This window comes from Pogoniulus pusillus, chromosome 24 (assembly GCF_015220805.1).
Source record: "Pogoniulus pusillus isolate bPogPus1 chromosome 24, bPogPus1.pri, whole genome shotgun sequence".
Classification (NCBI taxonomy): Eukaryota; Metazoa; Chordata; class Aves; order Piciformes; family Lybiidae; genus Pogoniulus; species Pogoniulus pusillus.
In genome coordinates, this window is record NC_087287.1 from 19,512,056 (window position 1) to 19,537,618 (window position 25,563).

The 25,563-nt window shown below is 56.4% G+C and overlaps 1 protein-coding gene across 32 annotated transcripts in view; it reads left to right on the top strand.

Annotated features, from left to right (window-relative positions):
• MAP2 (microtubule associated protein 2) overlaps positions 1 to 25,563 on the top strand; it is a 346,649-nt gene that overhangs the window by 65,300 nt on the left and 255,786 nt on the right. For all 32 annotated transcript variants that reach the window (XM_064163865.1, XM_064163881.1, XM_064163872.1 and 29 more), the window contains exon 2: positions 8,311 to 8,369. The gene's annotated coding sequence lies outside the window, so the exon portion shown is untranslated. The remainder of the gene's footprint in view (positions 1 to 8,310; positions 8,370 to 25,563) is intronic.

Sequence of the window (25,563 nt, forward strand, 5' to 3'; positions counted from 1 at the left end):
TAGCCCTGTTAACCTCTGTGGAGTCACCTGGGGTACCTTGAGACTCATTGGCCTGAGTGAGCTGTGCCCCTGCCTGCATTCCAGCAGAGTGGCTGGTGCTGTCATTTTGGGGTCACCACTATCCAACCCACCTCCTGCCTTTACATGCTTTCTCCTTTCAGCCAGACCAACTCCATCTTCTGAGATGAACTGTGCCTAGGCTGTTAGAACCATAGAATGGGCTGGGCTGGAGGGCACCTCCAAAGCTCATCCAGTCCAAGCCTCTCTGCACTCAGCAGGGACATCCTCAACTAGATCAGGTTGTCCTGAGCCCTGTCCAGCCTCACCTTCAATATCTCCAGGCTTGGGGCCACAACTACCTCCCTGGGCAACCTGTTCCAGTGCTCAGCCACTCTCATGGTGCAGAGCTTGTTCCTCACATCCAATCTCAATCTGCTCTGCTCTAGTCTGAAGCCATTGCTCCTGTCCTGTCCCTGCAGGCCTCTGCAAGCAGTCTCTCTGCAGCCTTCTTATGGCTCTCTTCAGGTACAGGAGGATCTTCATGTGTCCAGCTCTGCACAAGAGTCTTCATAACAGCTGTGCTACAGGGCCAGTAGTGTAGGCTGGAAGGTGGGAAATATGGGATGAGGTTGAAGAAGGCCAAGGGCAGGGTTCTGCACTGTGGCCACAACAACCCCAAGCAGCACTGCAGGCTGGGGCCAGAGTGGCTGAGAGCAGCCAGGCAGAGAGGGAGCTGGGGGTGCTGGGAGAGAGGAGCTGCAGATGAGGCAGCAGTGCCCAGGTGGGCAGCAGAGCCAATGGCATCCTGGGCTGGCTGAGGAGCAGTGTGGGCAGCAGGACAAGGGAGGTGATTCTTCAGGTGCCTGGGCTGTGTGCTTCTCCACCATATGCTCAGCAGAAGCTTTATAAACATGGCCCTGGTGGTACCCTCCTTACTAATCTCTTGCTTTGGGTATGAACTGGGAACCCCTCAGAGATTGGGAGGTGCTGGGAGGGGTTTTGCTCCAGAGAGTCGAGGGATTCTGTCCCTCTACACCACTCTGCTGAGAACCCACCTGGAGCACTGTGTCCAGTTCTGGAGCCCTTGGCACAGGAAAGGTCTGGAGGTGCTGGAGTGTGCCCAGAATAGGGTCATGAGGATGATCAGAGGGCTGGAGCTGCTCTGCTGTGGGGACAGGCTGAGAGAGTTGAGGTTGTGTGGAGAGATGAAGGCTCTGAAGAGACCTTTTTGTGGCCTTTCAGGATATGAAGGGGACTACAAGAAAGCTGCTGAGGTCACTGCTGTATTTTTATCAATGACATAGGCAGGGGGACCAAGGGCACCACCAGCAGTGTGCAGATGGCACCAGGCTGAGTGGTGCTGCTGCAGACAGTGAGACCAAGGGCACCACCAGCAGTGTGCAGATGGCACCAGGCTGCGTGGTGCTGTGGATGCAGCAGAGGGGCAGGATGGCATCCAGAGGGACCTGGGCAGGCTGCAGAGCTGGGCCCAGGTGAACCTCATGAGGCTCAACAAGAGCAAGAGCAGAGTCCTGCAGCTGGGCTGGAACAATCCTCACTGCCAGTCCAGGCTGGGGGAGGAGGTGATAGAGAGCAGCCCTGAGGGAAAGGGCTTGGGGTGCTGGTGGGGGAGAAGCTGGAGAGGAGCAGGCAGTGTGAGCCTGCAGCACAGAAGGTAAATGATGTCCTGGGATGCATCCAAAGCAGTGTGGTCAGCAGAGCCAGAGAGGGGATCCTGCCACTTGTCCTCTGCTCTGGGGAGACCTCCCTGCAGTGCTGCATCCAGCTCTGGAGCACTCAGTGCAGGAGGGACATGGACCTGAGGGAGGGCCACAAAAATGCTCAGGGTGTGGGGGTCCGGAGGCTGGCGAGAGGCGAGCTCGGGGCACTGACGACTCGACAGCAGCTTCTGTGCATCAGTACAGCTTTGTTAGGGCAGTGCAGTGTCTTACTTAGTGCTCAGAGGAGGTGTATCCAGCCAGCCTGGGGCTGGCACAAGTGGACAGCACAGATTGGCCCAGAGCCACGTGCAGGGTGCAGATAGGTTACCCTGTGCCAAAACAACCTGTGGTTCCCACCCCAGGGGGCTGGCAGGCTCAGCCCCCTGGAGCTGTGTCTGCCCCAGGGGCCGGCAGGTCCAGCCCCCTGCAGGTGTGCGTGGGTTGCTCACTGTAGCTTCCAGCTCAAGGACATCTCCCATCACAAGGTCTCATGTTTACAGCTCATGTCCTGCTGCGGGAGAATTCTCCCACATCAGGGGATTGGAGCAGCTCAGCTATGGGGACAGGCTGAGGGAGCTGGAGATGCTCTGGAGAGGAGGAGGCTCCAGGGGCACCTAACAGCAGCCTGCCTGTACCTGAAGGGAGCCTACAGGAAGGATGGAGAGAAGCTGTTGGCAAAGGCCTGCAGGGACAGGATGAGGGGCAGTGGCTTCCAGCTTGGGGGGACCAGATTCAGGTTGGATGTTAGGAGCAAGTTCTGCACCATGAGGGTGATGAGACACTGGCACAGGCTGCCCAGGGAGGTGGTGGAAGCCTCATCCCTGGAGGTGTTTAAGGCCAGGCTGGATGAGACTCTGGGCAAGCTGATCTGGTGTGAGCCGTCCCTGCCTGTGGCAGGGGGGTTGGAACTGGCTGATCCTTGTAGGTTCTGCCCAAACCTGTGAGTGATTCTGTGTGAGTTGGTTGTGTTTTGCTGCCCATTCTCACCAGGGTCTGGACAAGTAGCATCCAGTTGGCAGCCAGTCACTGGTGGTGTGCCCCAGGGATCAGTGCTGGGCACAGTCCTGTTCAATGTCTTTACTGATGATCTGGACTAGGGGATTGAGTCCAGCATCAGTGAGTTTGCAGAGGACACCAAGCTAGGAGCAGCTGTGGAGCTGTTAGAAGGTAGCAGAGCCCTGCAGAGGGACCTGGCCAGGCTGCATGGGTGGGCAGAGGCCAAGGGGATGAGATTGAACAAGGCCAAGTGCAGGGTTTTGCACTGTGGCCACAACAACCCCAAGCAGCACTAGAGGCTGGGGCCAGAGTGTCTGAGAGCAGGCAGGCAGAGAGGGAGCTGGGGATGCTGGTAGAGAGGAGCTGCAGAGGAGGCAGCAGTGCCCAGGTGGGCAGCAGAGCCAGTGGCATCCTGGGCTGGCTGAGGAGCAGTGTGGGCAGCAGGACAAGGGAGGTTCTTGTGCCCCTGTGCTCAGCACTGCTCAGGCCACCCCTGCAGTGCTGTGTCCAGTTGTGGGCTCCTGAGTTGCAGAGAGCTGTTGAGGTGCTGGAAGGTGTTGAGAGAAAGGCAGCAAGGCTGTGGAGGGGCCTGGAGCAGAGCCCTGTGAGGAGAGGCTGAGGGAGCTGGGGGGGTGCAGCCTGCAGCAGAGGAGGCTGAAGGCAGAGCTCATTGCTGTCTGCAGCTGCCTGCAGGGAGGCTGTAGCCAGGTGGGGTTGGGCTCTGCTGCCAGGCAGCCAGGGCCAGAAGAAGGGGACAGAGTCTGAAGCTGTGCCAGGGCAGGTCTAGGCTGGCTGTGAGGAGGAAGTTGTTGTCAGAGAGAGTGATTGGCACTGGAATGGGCTGCCCAGGGAGGTGGTGGAGTGGCCGTGGCTGGAGGAGTTGCAGCCAAGCCTGGCTGGGGCACTTAGTGCCATGGTCTGGTTGGTTGGGCAGGGCTGGGTGCTAGGTTGGGCTGGCTGAGCTTGGAGCTCTCTTCCAACCTGCTTGATTCTATGATTCTATGATTCTTAAGGAATGCCCTGGGGGAGAGGCCTGAGACAACTCTCCTTTAGCAAGTCTAACCAAGATAGAGCTGATTTCCTTCTCAGACATATGGCATTAGCCAAAGCTAATGGGGCCCATGCCTGGCCAGCTTCTTGGTAAGAACAGAACTGACATTTCATCTGCTGCTGTGGGGAGGAGAAAGCAAATAACTGAGCTTGACTTTTCTTTTGCTTTCCTCCTAGTTGCCTCCAACTAGGCAGTGAAGACAGCAGTGAGCAGTACTGCCTTAGCCTTTGCTTTTTGCTTTTGGAAAGTTAGACTCAGCTGAAAAGCAGGAGGCTGGGATGGAGTCCCTGCTTTCTGCTCATGGTTCAGCCACTCCATGTTCTGCTCTGGCAAGGTGCTGACTGGGCTCTTCTTTAGCCTTCTGTGAAGTGAAGTGCTTCCTTTCTGAGTTTGGTGCTCTCAGATACCAGGCTCTTGTTGCTCTCCATGGCAATCCCTATGCTCATGAGTGCAGTGGGACATAGCAGAGTTGATCCCAGGATGTTAGGGGTTGGAAGGGACCTCTGAAGAGCTTCCAATCCAACCCCCCTGCCAGAGCAGCTGATCTGGTGTGAGGTGTCCCTGCCCATGGCAGGGGGGTTGGAGCTGCATGATCCTTGGGGTCCCTTCCAGCCATGACAACTCTGTGACTCTGTGGCACTTGTCCAGAGGGCAGAGCTCACATCAGAGCATCCTCTGATGGTTTTGGCCCTTGCAGCACAAGCAATTTGCCAGCATTTGACATGAAAGGAGCCACTCCAGCACACACTGTTCTGGGCTGAATTTATTGCTTCAAACTGCTTGGAAGTTTTAGTTCAGGGAGCACTAAACAGGAGTCTTGGTGGCTTGAAGGGCCAGTGCCCAGAAAGCATGGGGCAGAAACCTCCAGGCAATGTGACAAATGATTCCCCTTTCCAAGATCAGAGGATGAGATCACAGATCCCAGGATGTCAGGGGTTGGAAGGGACCTCTGGAGAGCTTCCAGGCCAACCCCACTGCCACAGCAGGAGCAGAGAATCCAGCACAGGTCACACAGGAACACATCCAGACAGGACTGCAAAGGCTCCACAGAAGGAGACTCCACAGCCTCTCTGGGCAGCCTGTGCCAGGGCTCTGGCACCCTCACAGCCAAGAAGTTGTTGCTGCTGTTGAGCTGGAACTTGCTGTGCTGCAGTGTCCATCCCTTGCCCCTTGTCCTGTGGCAGGGCACAGGTGAGCAGAGGCTGTCCCTGTCCCTTCCTTCCTGCCCCCCAGCCCTCAGCTCTTGATAGACATTGCTCAGATCCCCTCTCAGCCTTCTCCTCTGCAGCCTGCCCAGCCCCAGGGCTCTCAGCCTCTCCTCCTCAGGCAGTGCTGCAGTCCCTGCAGCATCCTCGTAGCCCTCCCTTGGACTCTCTCCAGTCTCTATCCCTGTCCTCAACCTCTCCTCATCAGGCACATATTTTATTCCTGACATCATTCTTCTCCTCACCCTTCCCCTGTCAAGCAGTGAATCTCTTCTGTAGCTTTGTTCAGCTCTGAATTTTGGGGCTGTGTTGTCCCATCCCACAATCTGGCAGAAATGACTTCTGCAGGAAGGGTGCCTGCTGATCCAGGGTGATAGGACTGCAAACTGGTCCACTGGCTGGCTTTTGGCTTGCAGCTGGAAAGGGAGGGCAGTCTGTTCTCACTCTTTCCATAGGCACTTCAATGCAGTTCATAGGTACCACCAGCTTGCACTTGGTAGGTGCTTCTCCCCTGCCCTGCCCTGCCAAGCAGCATGAATCCTCCTGTGTGCTGTTGCAGTGCTGTTATACTCGTTGTAACATGCAGTGGTAACTGGAGCACACATCAGTTAAGGTTGTGGTCTCTCCAGAAACAGCACCAGAGGGAAATCTCTTCTGTGTCTGCTCAGTAGCTGTTCTGTGGTTCCAGATCCTCAGTGACATCATCCTCAGTTTATTGGTCCCATCAGCATGGTCTGCACAGGCTCACAGGATGTTAGGGCTTGGAAGGGACCCACGGAGATCATCCAGTCCAACCCCCTGCCAGAGCAGGACAATGCTATCTAACACAGAGCACACAGGAACACATCCAGACAGGCCTTGAGAGGCTCCACAGAAGGAGACTCCACAACCTCTCTGGGCAGCCTGTGCCAGGGCTCTGGGACCCTTACAGGAAAGAAGTTCCCCCTTGTGTTGAGGCAGAACCTCTTTTGCTGCAGCTTGCACCCATTGCTGCTTGTCCTGTCCCAGGCAGCAGTGAGCAGAGCCTGTCCCCCCCTCCTGGCAGCCCTCAGATACTTATGAACATTTATCCAATCCCCTCTCAGTCTTCTCTTCTCCAGACTGAGCAGCCCCAGGGCCCTCAGCCTCTCCCCATCAGCCATGCCCTCCTGGCCCCTCATCATCCTCATAGCCCTCTGCTGGACCCTCTCCAGGGTCTCCTTGTGACAGGAACAGGAGAAACACTCTATGAGGACATTCCAGATGTGTCCTCCCTAGGGCAGAATAGAGGTGCAGGAGAACCTCTCTCAATCTACCAGCCACTGCTCTTCTAATCCACCCTAGGATGGCATTGGCCTTCTTGGGCAGCAGAGCACATTGCTGGCTCCTGGGCATCCTTCCATCCAGTTTCTGTGAAACTGATGCTAAGAGAAGCCATCAGTGGAGCCTGTTGTAGTGGAGCCTGCTTTGCTGTGGATATGCAGTGCACTGAGTTGCCTGCAGCAACCCCCAGCAGCCCTGCAGGCTGGGGGAGCAGTGGCTGGAAAGCTGCCTGGCAGAAAGCGACCCCGGGGTGTTGGTGGGCAGCCAACTTCAACATGAGCCAGCAGTGTGCCCAGGTGGCCAAGAAGGCCAAGAGCATCCTGGCCTGCATCAGCAGTGGTGTGACCAGCAGGAGCAGGGAGGTGCTCATGCCCCTGTGCTCTGCACTCCTGAGCCCACACCTCCAGTACTGTGTCCAGTTTTGGTCCCACAGCACAGGAGGGACACTGAGGGGCTGGAGCAGTGCAGAGAAGGGTGACGAGGCTGGGGAGAGGTCTGGCACACAAGGCCTGTGAGGAGCAGCTGAGGGAGCTGGGGGGTGGTTAGTCAGGAGAAGAGGAGACTGAGAGGGGACCTTATTGCCCTCTACAGCTACCCAAAAGGAGGTTGTGGTGAGGCTGGAGCTGGTCTCTGCTCCCCAGTTACTAATGCTAGGACAAGAGGAAATGGCCTCAAGTTCCACCAGGAGAGGTTTAGGTTGGCTGTTGGGAGGAAGTTCATTCCTGAGCACTGGAACAGGCTGCCCAGGGAGGTGGTTGAGGCCCCATCCCTGGAGGTGTTTAAAAGGAGAGTGGCTGTAGTGCTTGAGGCTATGGTCTGGTGATGAAGGATGCTGGGAGGAAGGTTGGACTGGATGCTCCTGGTGGTCTTTTGCAACCATAGTGATTCATAGAATCACAGAATCAGTCCAGGTCAGAAGGGAGCACAAGGAGCAGCCAGTTCCAGCCCCCTGCCATGCCCAGGGACACCCTACCCTAGAGCAGGCTGCACACAGCCTCAGCCAGCCTGGCCTCAAACACCTCCAGCCATGGAGCCTCAACCCCCTCCCTGGGCAACCCCTGCCAGGCTCTCACCACTCTCCTGCTCAACAACTTCCTCCTCACCTCCAGCCTCACTCTCCCCACCTCCACCTTTGCTCCATTCCCCCCACTCCTGACACTCCCTCACAGCCTCAAAAGTCCCTCCCCAGCTTTTTTGGAGCCCCCTTCAGATCCTGGCAGGCCACAAGAAGGTCCCCTGGGAGCCTCCTCTGCTCCAGCCTGCACAGCCCCAACTCTTTCACTCTGTGCTCACAGCAGAGCTGCTGCAGCCTGTGAGCACCCTCCTGGCCCTGCTCTGGACACTCTCCAGCATCTCCACAGCCCTCTTGTCCCAGGGGCTCCAGAGCTGGATGCAGTACTCCAGGTGGGCTCTCAGCAGAGCAGAGCAGAGCAGAGCAGAGGGGGAGAATCCCCTCCCTGGCCCTGCTGGCCACACTGCTGCTGCTGCAGCCCAGGCTCTGGTTGCTCTCTGGGCTGCAGGTGCACACTGCTGGCTCCTGTTGAGCTTCTCCTCCAGCAACACCCCCAAGTGCCTCTCCTCAGGGCTGCTCTCCAGCCACTCACTGCCCAGCCTGGAGTGTGCTTGGCATTGCCTCCACCCAGCTGCTGGACCTTGTCCTTGGTCTTGTTGAACCTCATGTGTGATTCCTAGTGATCAGACGTTGTGCTGAGGGCTTTGCTTTAGTCAGGGACTTGCCAGAGTGACACCAGTGACTGGACTCGATGAGCTTGAAGGGTTTCCAGTCTGGGAAGTGCTGTGGCTCTGTGAGAGGCAGCAGTCTGAGGGCACAGCCTCTGTGCTGGGCACGCTGTGCTGCATGGGAAGGGCTCTGAACTACGAGATGCTCATTGCTGAGAGGAGAGTTTGCTGTACCTCTGCACAGTACCAAAACCAGAAGGGGAGGGGAAGGTGTTTTGTTACCAACAGGCTGGGAATCACGAGCCTGTGTTGCACTTAATGCCAGCTGCCACTGAGAGCTTTTGTTTCCTTTCAGATTGTGGAAACCTGAACTGAAGGATCCCCTGAGTGACAGCACTACGAGGGCACTGCAAGGTGGGTTTCTGGCTTTACTGCTCTCCTCTCAGTCATTCCAGAGCTCTGGAAATGCTCTGCATCCTGACTTGACTCGATGGCTTGCCTGATGAACCCCAAAGGCTTCTTTGAACTAAGCCACATAGTTTGCTGGGAATCCTCCTATTGTCTGCATGGATGTGTGTCATGTATACCCTCTGTTGGAGGGCAGGAGAGCTCTGCAGAGGGACCTGGCCAGGCTGCATGGGTGGGCAGAGGCCAATGGGATGAGATTGAAGAAGGCCAAGTGCAGGGTTCTGCACTTTGGCCACAACAATCCCAAGCAGCACTAGAGGCTGGGGCCAGAGTGTCTGAGAGCAGCCAGGCAGAGAGGGCCCTGGGGTGCTGGGAGAGAGGAGCTGCAGATGAGGCAGCAGTGGCCAGGTGGACAGCAGAGCCAGTGGCATCCTGGGCTGGCTGAGGAGCAGTGTGGGCAGCAGGACAAGGGAGGTTCTTGTGCCCCTGTGCTCAGCACTGCTCAGGCCACCCCTGGAGTGCTGTGTCCAGCTCTGGGCTCCACAGTTCAAGAGAGCTGTTGAGGTGCTGGAAGGTGTTGAGAGAAGGGCAGCAAGGCTGTGGAGGGGCCTGGAGCAGAGCCCTGTGAGGAGAGGCTGAGGCAGCTGGGGGTGTGCAGCCTGCAGCAGAGGAGGCTCAGGGCAGAGCTCATTGCTGCCTGCAGCTGCCTGCAGGGAGGCTGTAGCCAGGTGGGGTTGGGCTCTGCTGCCAGGCAGCCAGCAGCAGAAGAAGGGGACAGTCTGAAGCTGTGCCAGGGTAGGTCTAGGCTGGCTGTGAGGAGGAAGTTCCTGGCAGAGAGAGTGATTGGCACTGGAATGGGCTGCCCAGGGAGGTGGTGGAGTGGCTGTGGCTGGAGGTGTTGCAGCCAAGCCTGGCTGGGGCACTTAGTGCCATGGTCTGGTTGGTTGGGCAGGGCTGGGTGCTAGGTTGGGCTGGCTGAGCTTGGAGCTCTCTTCCAACCTGCCTGACTCTATTTTGCTGGTTCTCTAAAGAGAAGAGGCACATTTCCTGGGCTGTGCAGTGAAGATATTTATGGCACTGAGGTAGAAACTGAAGTGCAAATAAAGCTCTGCTGGGATTTTTGCCAGCTGTGTTGTGCAGGTGTCTGTGCCTGTAGGAAACATCCTGCTGGCAGCATCAGTTGGGCTCTGCTGCTACTGAGTCCGAGCAGGGCCAGCTGAACTTGTGACATGAATCTATCTCTTCTCACACTTCAGCTCTGGGTTTTGTGGTTACCAAGAACATTCTCTGCTACACGGGTTGATGACTTGCCTGTCAGGCACCTCAGGCTTGCCTGCTCCCTGGGTTTGTTGCTGTGCTTTGCTGCAATGTTTTATTGAAGGTGTTTACAGAGCAGATTTGCAGAGCAGCACTGCTGCAGAGAAATGCTGAGCCCTGTTTTGTGCACTGCACCAGCATTATCTGCTCAGGGGAGCTTTGTGATGGCTGCAGACAGCTTCTGGTCATCTGAATGCTCAAGAGAACACCATAGAGACACCAGGGATCAGTGCTGGGCCTGGTCCTGTTTAGTATCTTTATTGATGATCTGGACCAGGGCACTGAGTCCAGCATCACTAAGTCTGCAGATGACACCAAGCTAGGAGCAGCTGCGGAGCTGTTGGAGGGTAGCAGAGCCCTGCAGAGGGACCTGGCCAGGCTGCATGGGTGGGCAGAGGCCAAGGGGATGAGATTGAAGAAGACCAAGTGCAGGGTTCTGCACTTTGGCCACAACAACCCCAAGCAGCACTAGAGGCTGGGGCCAGAGTGGCTGAAAGCAGGCAGGCAGAGAGGGAGCTGGGGGTGCTGGGAGAGAGGAGCTGCAGATGAGGCAGCAGTGCTCAGGTGGGCAGCAGAGCCAATGGCATCCTGGGCTGGCTGAGGAGCAGTGTGGGCAGCAGGACAAGGGAGGTTCTTGTGCCCCTGTGCTCAGCACTGCTCAGGCCACCCCTGGAGTGCTGTGTCCAGTTGTGGGCTCCTGAATTGCAGAGAGCTGTTGAGGTGCTGGAAGGTGTTGAGAGAAGGGCAGCAAGGCTGGGGAGGGGCCTGGAGCAGAGCCCTGTGAGGAGAGGCTGAGGGAGCTGGGGGTGTGCAGCCTGCAGCAGAGGAGGCTGAGGGCAGAGCTCATTGCTGCCTGCAGCTGCCTGCAGGGAGGCTGTAGCCAGGTGGGGTTGGGCTCTGCTGCCAGGCAGCCAGCATGAGAAGAAGGGGACAGAGTCTGAAGCTGTGGGAGGGCAGGTCTAGGCTGGCTGTGAGGAGGAAGTTGTTGTCAGAGAGAGTGATTGGCATTGGAATGGGCTGCCCAGGGAGGTGGTGGAGTGGTCGTGGCTGGAGGTGTTGCAGCCAAGCCTGGCTGGGGCACTTAGTGCCATGGTGTGGTTGGTTGGGCAGGGCTGGGTGCTAGGTTGGGCTGGCTGAGCTTGGAGCTCTCTTCCAACCTGGCTGATTGATTCTATGATTCTATGAAGGGGTAATTGGAACAGGCTGCTCTGGGAAGAGGAGAGTCACTATCCCTGGAGACGTTGAATGTGGAGATGTCACAGTTGAGGACACTGCTTGGGTGGCATGGTGGTGTGGGGCTGGCAGTTGGACTTGGTGACCTTGGAGGTCTTTGCTGACCTGGTTAGTTCTGTGATGCAGACAGGAGCCTTCAGGACACTGGTGGGCATGGCAGTGTTGGGTTGGCAGTTGGACTGGATGACCTTAGAGGTCTTTTCTAACCTGATTAGTTCTGTGATGCAGACAGGAGCCTTCAGGACACTGGTGGGCATGGCACTGCTGGGTTGGCAGTAGGACTGGATGACCTTAGAGGTCTTTTCCAGTCACCCTGATGCTGAGGTTCTACATACCAGTTTGGCTGTGCCTGGTGGTTGTTACAAGGACAGTTCTCTGGTTGTCCCTCTTCCACCAGAAGAAGTGCTGACCTCAGCTGCTGGCAGCTCTGAGGCAGCAGGTTGATCTGGTGACACTGCACAGCTGTGAGGAAGGTTTAGGTTTGGTGTTTGCCTTTTTCCTGGGGGTGGATCTTGTTCTTCTTTCCAGGGTGAGGAATGAAGTGAAAACTGGGACGTGTGATTCCTGCATCTGTTTTCTGGGGGCAGATTGTTCAGCACATTGCTGCTCTTGCTGCAGCTCCTCTTTCCTCTCTTGGAGGCTCTGTTTTGCCTGTACCTGAAGGTGTAAGCTTTTCTGGGGTCCATGGCAGGACCTGTGCACAGTGTCTGTCTCCAGCTCTGCAGTACTGCCTTATGACTGTGCTGGGCTGCGGTGCAGACCTACTCTTTGTGCCTTCAAGGTGCTAGAGAATTGCCACAGCCACCTAAACCTTGTTTTCATAGAATCACAGACTCAAGCAGGTTGGAAGAAACCTCCAACATCATGCAGTCCAACCTAGCACCCAGGTTTTGTGCCTATGTGGAAGGCAAGAGAAGCAGGTCAGGTGTGAAAACCTATCAGCATGCCTCCAGTGGTCAGCCTTCTGGAGAGGAAACTGCCAAGGAGGCCTGCTCATGGAGTGAAGCCTTGTCCAGAGAATCACAGAGTCACAGAATCAGCCAGGTTGGGAGAGAGCTCCAAGCTCAGCCAGCCCAACCTAGCACCCAGCCCTGCCCAACCAACCAGACCATGGCACTGAGTGCCCCAGCCATGGCACAGAGGAAAAATCTGTAGGCATCTCTTCTTCTGACTCTTGGGCCTGCCCTAGAGCACCTGCCTGGCAAACCTGGTGGCCTTCTAGGAACAGGTCACAGCATGAATAGATGAGGAGAGAGCAACTGATGGCATTTACTGGAGCTGAGCAAGGCTTTGGCACATCCTGATCTCCAAGCTGGTGACACATGGGTTTGATGGGTGAGGACCATGAGATGGATGCAGAACTGGCTTGATTGCTGCACCCAAAGAGTGGCTGTCAATGGCTCCATGGCCAAGTGGAGGCCAGAGACAAGTGGAGTCCCTCAGGGCTCAGTCCTGGCACCAGTCTTGTTCCACATCTCTGTGGGTGCCATGGACAGAGGCACTGAGTGCAGCCTCAGCAGGTTGCAAGGCAGGGATCCATCCAGAGGGAGCTGGGCAGGCTGCAGAGGTGGGCACAAGCCAAGCTCAGGAGGTGCAACAAGACCAAGTGCAAGGTCCTGCAGCTGGGTGGAGGCAATGCCAAGCACAAATGCAGGGTGGGCAGTGAGTGGCTGAGAGCAGCCCTGAGGAGAGGGACTTGGGGGTGTTGCTGGAGGAGAAGCTCAGCAGAAGCCAGCAGTGTGCACTTGCAGCCCAGAAAGCCAACCAGAGCCTGGGCTGCAGCAGCAGCAGTGTGGCCAGCAGGGCCAGGGAGGGGATTCTCCCCCTCTGCTCTGCTCTGCTGAGACCCCACCTGGAGTACTGCATCCAGTGCTGGAGCCCCTGGGACAAGAGGGCTGTGGAGATGCTGGAGAGTGTCCAGAGCAGGGCCAGGAGGATGCTTAGAGGCTGCAGCAGCTCTGCTGTGAGCACAGAGTGAAAGAGTTGGGGCTGTGCAGGGTGGAGCAGAGGAGGCTCCCAGGGGACCTTCTTGTGGCCTGCCAGGATCTGAAGGGGGCTCCAAAAAAGCTGGGGAGGGACTTTTGAGGCTGTGAGGGAGTGTCAGGAGTGGGGGGAATGGAGCAAAGGTGGAGGTGGGGAGAGTGAGGCTGGAGGTGAGGAGGAAGTTGTTGAGCAGGAGAGTGGTGAGAGGCTGGAATGGGTTGCCCAGGGAGGGGGTTGAGGCCCCATGGCTGGAGGTGTTTGAGGCCAGGCTGTCTGAGGCTGTGTGCAGCCTGCTCTAGGGTAGGGTGTCCCTGGGCATGGCAGGGGGGTTGGAACTGGCTGATCCTTGTGGTCCCCTCTGACCTGGACTGATTCTGTGATTCTATGACCTTCCCTCTGCTCCTCACACAGCAGTTGAGTGTCTTGCACAAAGCAATGAACACAAGACCGTTCGTGTCAGACCTGTCTCTGCAACCTCAGGCACATACTGAAGCTATATATTACCTAAGTTTTTTGTCCTTGCAGGGCAATAAGCCCCAGGTCATCAAAAGAAAAGAGGAAATATAAGTTCTCTTACCCAGAATGCAGGGAAAGAAAACCCACACACAACAAGGCAACATGCCCATGACTCTAACTCTTATCGTAGAAGGAGCATGAGTGTATGTAGTAAAGGGGTCCCAGGCCTGTGCTAACTTGTGGTGACTTTCCTTGTGGTATGAAGAAACAAGAATAGAGAGAGAATTCTGTCAGAAGCACACAGGCCATGAGCCAGCAGTGTGCCCTTGTGGGCAGGAGGGCAAGGGTGGAAGCTGCAGCACAGGAGGTTCCACCTCAGCACAAGGGGGAACTTCTGGGCTGTGAGGGTGCCAGAGCCCTGGCAGAGGCTGCCCTGAGAGGCTGTGGAGTCTCCTTCTGTGGAGCCTTTGCAGCCCTGTCTGGATGTGTTCCTGTGTGACCTGACCTGGATTGTGTGGTCCTGCTCTGGCGAGGAGCTTGGACTCGATGAGCTTCCACAGTCCTTCCAACCCCTGACATCTGTGAGCCTGGGATCCTGGCGTGCATTAGGAGTGTGTCCAGCACATCCAGGGAGCTTCCCTTCCCTCTCTATTCTGCCCTGGTGAGGCCTGACCTGGAATGTTGTATCCAGTTCTGGGCTCCCCAGTTTAAGAGGGACAGGAATTCACTAGAGAGAGTGCAAGGGAGGGCTAAAAGGATGCTACAGGGACTGGAGCACTGCCTGAGGAGGAGAGGCTGAGAGCCCTGGGGCTGCTTAGGCTGCAGAGGAGAAGGCTGAGAGGGGATCTGAGCAATGTCTGTCAAGAGCTGAGGGCTGGGGGGCAGGAAGGAAGGGACAGGGACAGCCTCTGCTCACTTGTGCCCTGCCACAGGACAAGGGGCAAGGGATGGAGACTGCAGCACAGCAAGTTCCAGCTCAACAGCAGCAACAACTCCTTGCCTGTGAGGGTGCCAGAGCCCTGGCACAGGCTGCCCAGAGAGGCTGTGGAGTGTCCTTCTGTGGAGCCTTTGCAGCCCTGTCTGGATGTGTTCCTGTGTGACCTGTGTTGGATTCTCTGCTCCTGCTGTGGCAGGGTGGTTGGACTGGAAGCTCTCCAGAGGTCCCTTCCAACCCCTGACATTTTGGGATCCTGGGGTTGCCTTGCTTAACATCAGGCCCTTGTGCATGGCTGCTGCTCACAAGAGGTGTGCTTGCCCTGTTCTCTGCTCCTGCAGAGTGCAGAGCCTGCAGAAGAGCAGTTCAGGAGGGCTGTGAAGGTCAGCGGTGGGGGAGCTGTTTTCTGGAGAACCTCTCTCTTTCTGCTGGATCCAGCAAAGGTTTTTGGGCACCTCTGTTTTGTGTGGAAGGTATGGAGGCAGTGGGCAAGCTGATGTTCTTAGGAGGCTTAACCAGACAGAGCTGGCTGAACCAGTACCTCTGTACTGGTCAGGGAGGGACAGGACAGCTGTGGCCCCCTGGGGTCTTTGGCGTCTCATCTCTTGGACAAACCTAAATGTCATCACACCAGGGTGCACTGATTCTCTAGTTCCCAGTGTAAGATTATCTACCTTGAGTCTGTTTCTCCAGAGCTGCTCACATTGTCCCCTCATTGCCAGTCTCTTCTGCTCTTCTGGCAGGAACAGAAGCTGTGAAGGGCTGCAGCAAGGCAAAGACCTTCCACCGTAGAGCATCCTGAGGAGGGCAATGCCACATGCGTGGCACAGGGGCATGAGGACAGTCCACATTGCCAGGTGACAAAGGTCTTATCCTTAGGCCCACTTCTTCCTCAGTTACAAATGCCTCTGTGATAAGTCAGGAAGAGAAAGCCAGGCTCAGTTCCCTGTTGAAGCTGTTGACATCACATCCAGCAAGCTTGGGTTGGATGCTAAGGGCTGGTAAACAGTGCAGGGAGGTTGGTGTGAGGCAGAAGCTGCTTAGCCTGAGCCTTGGCCATTCAGGTTGGAGTCCCAAGGAGCAGGAGAAAGCCAATAAACTGGAAATATTGCTTTCATTGTTCTTCCAGGTGCTTCTCTTGTAAGAGGCAGCCCTCTGGTGTGTGGGGCAGGGAGAGGGAGAGTTTCTCCATCTAGAGCCTCTTCGCAGCATATCACTGGGATGTGCAGCAGGCTGCTGCCTTGCACCCTCAGAGGCATTCATTGAATCAGAGAACCAAGCATGTTGGAAGAGAGTTCCAAGCTCATCCAGTCCAACCTAGCACCCAGCCCTGGCCAATCAACCAGACCTTGAGCAGCAGGAGGGCTGTGGCCTGGCCTGGGTGCAGAAAGGGTTAAAATCTCACATCCTGGGCTGCATCCTGCACTTTTGAGCAGAGGCTGTCATATGGTGAGCTTCATCAGCCCTCTCTTGTTGACTGAGAGCTTCTCTTGCAGCCCTGTGTGGCTGTCCCTGTGGAAAGTGCCAGAGTGACTGCACGGTGCCTGCATCCCCAGAAGCCTCTGGAATGGGGTGGGAACCAGGGAGGCTCATCTGCCTCAGGTCCTGTGCCAAAGAGGAGACACAGCAGGAGGTGTCAGTTGAAAGGTGAGGCTGGAGAGGCTTTTCTCCAGTGCTTCAGGAAAAGCAGGTGGCACTCACAGGAGCCAGCAGTGTGCACTGGCAGCCCAGAGAGCCAGCCACAGCCTGGGCTGCAGCAGAGGAAGTATGGCTGGCAGGGTGAGGGAGGGGATTCTGCCCCTCTGCTCTGCTCTGCTGAGACCCCACCTGGAGCAGTGTGTCCAGTTCTGGAGCCTCTGGGACAGGAAAGGTCTGGAGGGGCTGGAAGGTGTCCAGAGAAGGGCCACAAGGCTGGAGCTGCTCTGCTATGGAGACAGGCTGAGAGAGTTGAGGCTGTTCAGTCTGGAGAGGAGAAGGCTGCAAGGAGACCTTCTTGTGGCCTTCCAGTATCTGAAGGGGGCTTCAAGAGAGCTGGGGAGGGACTTGTTAGGGTGTCAGGTAGTGATAGGAATGGGGGGAATGGATCCAAGCTAGAGGAGGGCAGATTGAGCTTGGATGTTAGGCAGAAGTTGTTCCCCGTGAGGGTGGTGAGACACTGGCACAGGCTGCCCAGGGAGGTGGTGGAAGCCTCAGCCCTGGAAGGTTTTAAGCCCAGGCTGGATGTGGCTGTGAGCAACCTGATCTGGTGTGAGGTGTCCCTGCCCATGGCAGGCAGGCAGGAACTGGAGGATCCTTGATGTCCCTTCCAGCCCTGATGATTCTGTGGTGGGCCTGTGAAGCAGGCACCCTCCAGCAGAAGGCTGAAGTGCTGGATCTGTAGTGCTCCTGGCTCTGCTGAAGTGGGCACAGCCATATCAGTGCTGCAGAGCAGCAGAGCTGGCTGCTTGTTGTTCCTCTTGCAGTGTCTCTGGGCGTTTGGACTGCAGGCACACTGGGATAACTCAGAGCTGGAGCTGAGGAATGCACAGGAGGAGGTGCTCTTTTAAAGGGCTGCTTTGGTTTGCCTTGTCTGAGGTGAAAGCAGTGTCTGAAGACACAGTTTAAAAAGCAGCTTCCTGAGTGTCAGCTGAAGTTAATGTTCTACCAAGCACCAGATGTGAAGCCCAGGAGCAGGGCCTGAAACAATATTTATTGAGGGAGTAGTGAGGAAGTTGTTCCCTTGGCACCTGCAGCCCCTGAGGGCAGGGTATAGAGTCATAGAATCATAGAATCAAGCAGGCTGGAAGAGAGCTCCAAGCTCAGCCAGCCCAACCTAGCACCCAGCCCTGCCCAACCAACCACACCATGGCACAAAGTGCCCCAGCCAGGCTTGGCTGCAACACCTCCAGCCACAGCCACTCCACCACCTGCCTGGGCAGCCCATTCCAATGCCAATCACTCTCTCTGCCAGCAACTTCTTCCTCACAGCCAGCCTAGACCTGCCCCAGCACAACTTGAGACTGTGTCCCCTTATTCTATTACTGCTGTCTGCCTGGCAGCAGAGCCCAACCCCACCTGGCTACAGCCTCCCTGCAGGCAGCTGCAGGCAGCAATGAGCTCTGCCCTCAGCCTCCTCTGCTGCAGGCTGCACACCCCCAGCTCCCTCAGCCTCTCCTCACAGGGTTTGTGCTCCAGGCCCCTCCCCAGCCTTGCTGCCCTTCTCTGGACACCTTCCAGCACCTCAACATCTCTCTTGAATTGAGGGGCCCACAACTGGACACAGCACTCAAGGGGTGGCCTGAGCAGTGCTGAGTACAGGGGCAGAAGAACCTCCCTTGTCCTGCTGCCCACACTGCTCCTGATGCAGGCCAGGATGCCATTGGCTCTCTTGGCCTCCTGGGCACACTGCTGCCTCATCTTCACCCTACTATCTTCAGTACCCCCAGGTCCCTTTCCTCCTGGCTGCTTTCCAGCCACTCAGTCCCCAGCCTCTAGTGCTGCTTGGGGTTGTTGTGGCCAAAGTGCAGAACCCTGCACTTTGTGACCAAGGGAGCCTTTTGCAGGTTGTTTCCTGATGAGGAGCTCCACTGCCAGCAATATCTTCAGGGAACAAGCAGCAAATGGAAGGAACAGGTGGAACTTTTGGGGAAAGGAAACAGCATCCTGTAGAACTGCAAGGGTCTACTTCCACTTAATGCTTAGCCTTCAGGCACTGGTGCATAGAATCAGAGTATTTTTGTTTTCACATTTAGGCTGGGTGAAGGCAAACCTCATGAAGGTCTATAAGGTCCCTCTCGTCCTGCATCTTAGAGAGGAACAGCAGCAGGCAGCAGGACAGGCTGGGGCTGCGCTGCTGGGGAGCAGCTCCGTGGTGAAAGGTCTTGGAGTGCTGGTGGGCAGCAAGTTCTGCATGGGGCAGCAATCTGCCCTTGTGCCCAAGAGGGCCAGTGGGGAGCATCAGGAAAGGTGTGGCCAGCAGGGCTGGGGAGGTTCTTCTCCCTTTTACTCTGCCCTGCTGAGACCACACCTGGAGTACTGTGTCCAGTTTTGGGGCTCCCCAGTTCAGGAGAGGCAGGGACCTGCTGGAGAGAGTCCAGCAGAGAGCCAGGAGGATGACTGCAGGACTTGAGCACCTCCCTGTGCAGAGAGACTGAGAGCCCTGGGGCTGTTCAGGCTGGAGAGGAGAAGGCTGAGAGGGATCTGATCAGTGTCTAGCAGTAGCTGAGGGGTGGGGGCCAAGGGGAGGGGGCCAAGCTCTTTTGGGTGGTGCACAGCAATGAGCCAAGGAGCAATGCACACAGAGTGGAACAGAGAAGGTTTCACCTCAGCATGAGGAGAAAGTTCTTTGCAGTGAGGGTGCAGGAGCCCTGGAGCAGGCTGCCCAGAGAGGCTGTGGAGCCTCCTGCTCTGGAGCCTGTCAGAGCCCAGCTGGGTGCATTCCTGTGTGGGCTCCCCTGGGTGATGCTGCTTTTGGCAGGGGGTTGGGCTGGGTGATTCTGGAGATCCCTCCCAGCCTCTACCACTCTGTGATGTCCACAGTGAGCAAGGGCTGGAAGTACAAAGCTTGCTGTACTTAAGCTCTTCACGTCGCTGCGGCTGTGCATGCTGTGAGTGTCCTGCCAAGCCTGAAGCATCAAGGCCATCTCTGAAATTGCTGTAGCTGCAGCTCCATTGCTCTCAACACACCTACACTCATGGATTTGTAGCAGACAGCAAGCAGGCTCTTGAGGCTCAGGTAGGGAGCAACAGCTGTAGCATAGCAACAGGAAAGCCTTTATGCTGTTCTCTCTGGAGGGAGGCTGCTGGTAGCAGTGAGCATCGTGTGGAGGGTTTGCCTCCTGCTTGGTCAGGCTGGCTGGTGTCAGCTGAAAGCATAGCCACTTATGGCAGTGCAGGAGGATCCAGCTCTGAGGAACCTCAGCTTTGCTTCAGTGCAACGGCTGGGAAGGCATCCCACAGCAGCACATCTCTGTGATTCCTTACAGCTTGCAGTGGGATTAACTGGGATTAACACTCCCCCCACCCCAGCCTGATGTTTGGCCTTCTGGAACCCATCAGAAACTTTGCCAGCAGGGTCTGGTGTCTTCCAACCCTTCTGGGCCCCCTTCTCCTTTTGTGCAGGGCAGGGAAAGAGGTAGCAGGGCTGAAAACAGTCACTGAAGCATAGAGGGGCTGCTGAGGTGCTGTGCCCCATCTGCTTGCCTAGAGCTTACAGTCACCGAGCTGATGCTGAGCTGCTGCCACTGAACCATGTCCCTGAGCATCACATCCACACAGCTTTTGATTGCCTGCAGGCATGGTGGCTCCACCACCTGCCTGGGCAGCCTGTTCCAATGCTCCAGCACCCTTTCTGTGAAGAAATGATTCCTAAGAGAGATGATTCTCCCCCTTCACTCTGCTCTTGTGAGACCTCACCTTGAATACTGTGTCCAGTTCTGCTGTCTCCACTGTAAGAGGGACACAGACCTGTTAGAACAAGAGCAGGGGAGGCCACCAAGATGATCCTGGGCTGGAGCAGCTCTGCTGTAAGGATAGGCTTAGGGAGCTGGGAGTGTGCAGCCTGGAGAAGGCTCCAGGGGACCTTAGAGCTGCCTGCTGGTGCCTGAAGGGAGCCTACAGGAAGGCTGCAGAGGGACTTTGTACAGGAGTGGCTACACACAGGGCGAGGGGAAATGGACTGAGACTGAAGCAGAAGAGGTTTAGGTTGGACCTGAGGAAGAAATCCTTCACTCCAAGGGTGGCAAGGCTCTGGGATGGATTGTCCAGAGGGGCTGTGGATGTCCCTGCCTGGAGATGTGTCAGGCCAGGTTGGATGGGGCCTTGAGTAAGCTGGGCTAGCTGGGAGGTGTCCTGCCATGGCAGGGGGTTGGACTGGATGAGCTCTGAGGTCCCTTCCAGCCTAAGCTGTTCTGTGACTCTGTGACAATACCTGAGCTGAGAAGCTGTGAGCAGCAGTTGTGCTCTGCTCAGGCTCAGCACCTCTGCTGCTGTTGAGCAGCACCAAGCGCTGCCTGCGGAGCAGTGCAGTGCCTGCTGCTGGGGCTGCTCCCTGCCTGCTCTCAGCTGTCTCAGGCTTATGCCAAGAAACCACTTCAGAAAATTAATTATTACTTGGATCAAGCTGTTCTGGGAAGAATCACAAACTGTCAGGGCTGGAAGGGATCTCAAAACTCATCCAGTTCCAGGCAGGGACACCTCCCACTAGAACAGGTCACTCAAGGCCTCATCCAGCCTGGTCCTGAACACATCCAGGGAGGCTGTGGATCACAGAAGCACAGGGCAGAGCTCATTGCTATCTGCAGCTGCCTGCAGGGAGGCTGTAGCCAGGTGGGGTTGGGCTCTGCTGCCAGGCAGCCAGCAAGAGAAGGGGACAGAGTGTGAAGCTGTGCCAGGGCAGGTCTAGGCTGGCTGTGAGGAGGAAGTTGTTATCAGAGAGAGTGATTGGCACTGGAATGGGCTGCCCAGGGAGGTGGTGGAGTGGCTGTGGCTGGAGGTGTTGAAGCCAAGCCTGGCTGGGGCACTTAGTGCCATGGTGTGGTTGGTTGGGCAGGGCTGGGTGCTAGGTTGGACTGGCTGAGCTTGGAGCTCTCTTCCAACCTGCTTGATTCTATGGTTCTACTTGGAGCAGTCTTTATTTAAACTGTAACCTCTTTGGCCATGCTCAAGTGTGACCTTCATGGTGTCTGCTCCTTTAGCTGAAGCTTCTTAGGCAGTTGTGTCATGTCCTCTTTGTAACCAAACTTATTGTAGGCTGTTCATGTGCTTCTTTCCTGCTGTGCACCCTGAACCAATATCTGTCCACAAGCAACAGGTGAAGGGCTGCCATAAAAAGGCTTCTGATCAGGATAGTGTTTCCAGAAACTACTTTCTGCAGCCTGTACCTGCTGATGCTGGTGTTACAAAGCTGTGGGATCCCAGAGCTCCTCTCTCAGTGTGGATGAGGTTTGTATTTTGCTAGGCTTCAACTTAATTGTAGAGAGAAGAGTGGCAGGAATGGAAGATGCTCAGGGTGGTAGTTTGCTTGTGTGGTACATGTGCTGCAGATAAGGAATGCAGCCAAGGCTGAAGGTTCTTCTGCTCTCATGAAGGTCACAGAATGTGTTTGGGAAGAGGCAACCTGCATCTCATTTCTAATCTTTAGCATTAGTGTCAGTGCAGCAGAGAGTTAGGCAAGCCTCAGACAGCTTTATTGTGGTAATGATTCATGTGCCTGGGCACAGCAGCAGTGGTTTGTGGGTTCAGGGCATTTCTGAAGTGCATGACTTTGTGGGTAAAAGTTCTTCTTGCAAGGGAAAGATAAAAGGGCAGAAGAAGTTTTACTCTAGGCAGAGTGATCGAGAGCCAATCCAGAGGTTCCCAAACCCCGGGGGCTTTCTCTTGTAAATGTCAGTGAGGAGGTTTTGAGCAAGAAAAGCTTAGCCTGGAAATATTCACAGAAGCACAGAGTGTCAGGGGCTGGAAGGGACCTCCAAAGCTCATCCAGTCCAACCCCTGCCAAAGCAGGATCACCCAGAGCAGGTCACACAGGAACACACCCAGGAAGGTTTTGACTATCTCCAGAGAGGGAGACTCCACAGCCCCCCTGGGCAGCCTGTGCCAGGGCTCTGGCACCCTCACAGGGAGAAAATTCCTCCTCCTGTTTCCATGGAGCTTCCTATGCCTCAGCTGCCGCCACTGCCCCTTGCCCTGGCACTGGCATCACCCAGCAGAGCCTGGCTGCAGCCTCCTGCCACTCACCTGCACATCTCTCCCAACACCAAGGAGGTCACCTCTCAGGCTCCTCCTCTCCCAGCAGCACAGCCCCAGCTCCCTCAGGCTCTCCTCCTAAGGAAGCTCTTCCACTGCCTGCAGCATCTCTGTGGCTCTGTGCTGGACTCTCTCCAGCAGTTCCCTGAGGTCCTTCTTGAACTGAGGGGCCCAGAACTGGACACAATATTCCAGGTGCAGCCTCCCCAGGGCAGAGCAGAGGGGCAGGAGAACCTCTCTCGACCTCCTAACCACAGCCCTTCTAATGCAGCCCAGGATGGCATTGGCCTTCTTGGCCAGCAGAGCACATTGCTGGCTCATGGGCATGCTCCCACCCACCAGGACCCCCAGGTGCCTTTCCCCTTCCCTGCTCTCCAGCAGGTCAGTCCCCAGCCTCTCCTGGTCCATGTGGCTGTTCTTTCCCAGGTGCCAGACTCTGCCCTTGCCCTTGCTGTGCTCCATTCCATTTCTCCCTGCCAGCTCTCCAGCCTGGCCAGCTCTGGCTGGGTGGCAGCACAACCCTCCTGCTGTGGCAGCCACTCCACCCAGCTTTGTGTCATCAGCACTTGCTGGCAGTGCCCTCTGTGCCCTCACCCAAGTCACTGATGAACACTGAACAGCAGTGCTCTCAGTGCTGGTCCCACAGTGCTCTCCTGACTGCACATCCTGAGTTCTGCCCTTGCACAGGACCCTGGAGCTGTTCAAGGCAGGACTGGACGTGGCACTTGGTGCCATGGTCTAGCCTTGAGCTCTGTGGTAAAGGGTTGGACTTGATGATCTGTGAGGTCTCTTCCAAACATGATAATACTGTGATACTGTGATACTGAGGAGGAGCACTTTGCAGGACCTTCTTGCAGAGAAGGCAACACAACTCAGTTCTGCAGCCAGGTGTGTGCAGCTGTAAGGCCAAAGGGGGTCAGATTGTCCTCCTCTGTGCTAGTGCAGAACAGACTCAGTTCTGCAGCCAGGTGTTTGCAGCTGTAAGGCCAAGGGGGGTCAGATTGTCCTCCTCTGTGCTAGTGCAGAACAGACACTGCCCTGCCTGCCTGCCCTGGTCAGGAGGCAGTTTTACCTCCCTGGTTAGCTGTGCAGGGGAGCTGGAAGTTGGGAAATGGGAGGTTATAGGTTTGACAGTGGCACATGCAGAATCTGAAGGCATGGGAGAACAAGTGGAGCATCTGAGCTCTGTGTTTGCAAGTCCAGACACTGAGCCCTAGCACAGGCTGCCCAGAGAGGCTGTGGAGTGTCCTTCTGTGGAGCCTTTGCAGCCCTGTCTGGATGTGTTCCTGTGCAACCTGTGCCGGATGCTCTGCTCCTGCTGTGGCAGGAGGTTTGGACTGGAAGCTCTCCAGAGGTCCCTTCCAACCCCTGGCACACTGAGATCCTTAGGAGATGTTGGCCCACAGTGTCTGCTTCATACCAACTCTCACAAGAGCAACACATCTCAGGAGGCTGTCATCTACCTTAGGAGTTGGCAGAAAGGGAGCTGGGGGTGATGGTACAGAGGAGCTGAAGCTGAGGCAGCAGTGCCCAGGTGGGCAGCAGAGCCAATGGCATCCTGGGCTGGCTGAGGAGCAGTGTGGGCAGCAGGACAAGGGAGGTTCTTGTGCCCCTGTGCTCAGCACTGCTCAGGCCACCCCTGGAGTGCTGTGTCCAGTTGTGGGCTCCTGAATTGCAGAGAGCTGTTGAGGTGCTGGAAGGTGTTGAGAGAAGGGCAGCAAGGCTGGGGAGGGGCCTGGAGCAGAGCCCTGTGAGGAGAGGCTGAGGGAGCTGGGGGTGTGCAGCCTGCAGCAGAGGAGGCTGAGGGCAGAGCTCATTGCTGCCTGCAGCTGCCTGCAGGGAGGCTGTAGCCAGGTGGGGTTGGGCTCTGCTGCCAGGCACCCAGCAACAGAACAAGAGGACAGAGTCTGAAGCTGTGGCAGGGCAGGTCTAGGCTGGCTGTGAGGAGGAAGTTGCTGGCAGAGAGAGTGATTGGCATTGGAATGGGCTGCCCAGGGAGGTGGTGGAGTGGCTGTGGCTGGAGGTGTTGCAGCCAAGCCTGGCTGGGGCACTTAGTGCCATGGTGTGGTTGGTTGGGCAGGGCTGGGTGCTAGGTTGGGCTGGCTGAGCTTGGAGCTCTCTTCCAGCCTGCTTGATGCTCTGATTCTCTGCTTTTGCATAACACAGCTGTGCTGGGTTGTGCTAGGACAAGCTTTTAAGCTGCAGGACTTCGGAGTGCTGATTGCAAATTGAACAGGAAAGATTTGGTTGGATTCTCAGCAGGAGGACAGCAGAAGACATGACCTTTCTGCTGCTCCCCCAGGCAGAGAGGAGATCTTTTCTGGCATTCTGCTTTGAAAGAAGCCTGTGAATAGCAGGGATGCTCTTATTTATAAGGAGTTATCTGCTGAGGTGTCTGTAGGATTGTGAGCTGCTGAAGGGGATGGTGTGGAAAAGGCATTAAACAGGGATGAGAACCAAGAGAAGGAAGCGGTGCACAGCTGTGCACAGAGCCCATTCAGGCAGTCAGAACAGCAGCTAGGAAAACTCTGCCAAATGAAGCAGTGCAGCTGAAATGTTGCCTGAGTGCAGAGCACAGGCTGTGTGACCAGCACTAGGTCGGATCAGGGACAGTTGTGAGCTGCAGGGAGTGCAGCAGCTAGGAGACAAAACCACCCCCTGGGTCAGTGCTCAGAGCCAGGGAAATGAGCCGTGCTGTAGGACAGGACAGGGGCAGTGCCAGAGCTGCCTCCAAGTGTCATCCAGAGGTGATGTATTTTGGTGCTGCCCTTGACAAGGAGCAGAGGGGCTGGCAGTGGCAGGCTGTTCCTTGTGTGCTTGTGGGAATTCCTGGGGCAGTTGCTGAGGTGGAGTTAGCTCTGCATTGAAGAGCCAATGCGACGTGTCGGGACTCTGTCCTGACCTCCACTTGTGATGGCTTTTGTGCCCTTGTAGGGTAGAGCAGTACATGATACAGAAACACAGAGTCAGTAAGGTTGGAAAAGACCTCTAAGGGCATCCAGTCCAACCACCAACCCAACACCACCATGGATCTTGGAGGTCTTTTCCAACCTGGTTGACTCTGTGCTTCTGTGTCTTAAAGTGCCTTGTCCTCATGTTTCTTGCACACCTCCAGGGATCATAGAATCATAGAATCAAGCAGGTTGGAAGAGAGCTCCAAGCTCAGCCAGCCCAACCTAGCACCCAGCCCTGCCCAACCAACCACACCATGGCACTAAGTGCCCCAGCCAGGCTTGGCTGCAACACCTCCAGCCACAGCCACTCCACCACCTCCCTGGGCAGCCCATTCCAATGCCAATCACTCTCTCTGCCAACAGCTTCCTCCTCACAGCCAGCCTAGACCTGCCCTGGCACAGCTTCAGACTCTGTCCCCTTCTTCTGTCCCTGGCTGCCTGGCAGCAGAGCCCAACCCCACCTGGCTACAGCCTCCCTGCAGGCAGCTGCAGGCAGCAATGAGCTCTGCCCTCAGCCTCCTCCTCTCCATGCTGTACACCCCCAGCTCCCTCAGCCTCTCCTCACAGGGCTCTGCTCCAGGCCCCTCCCCAGCCTTGC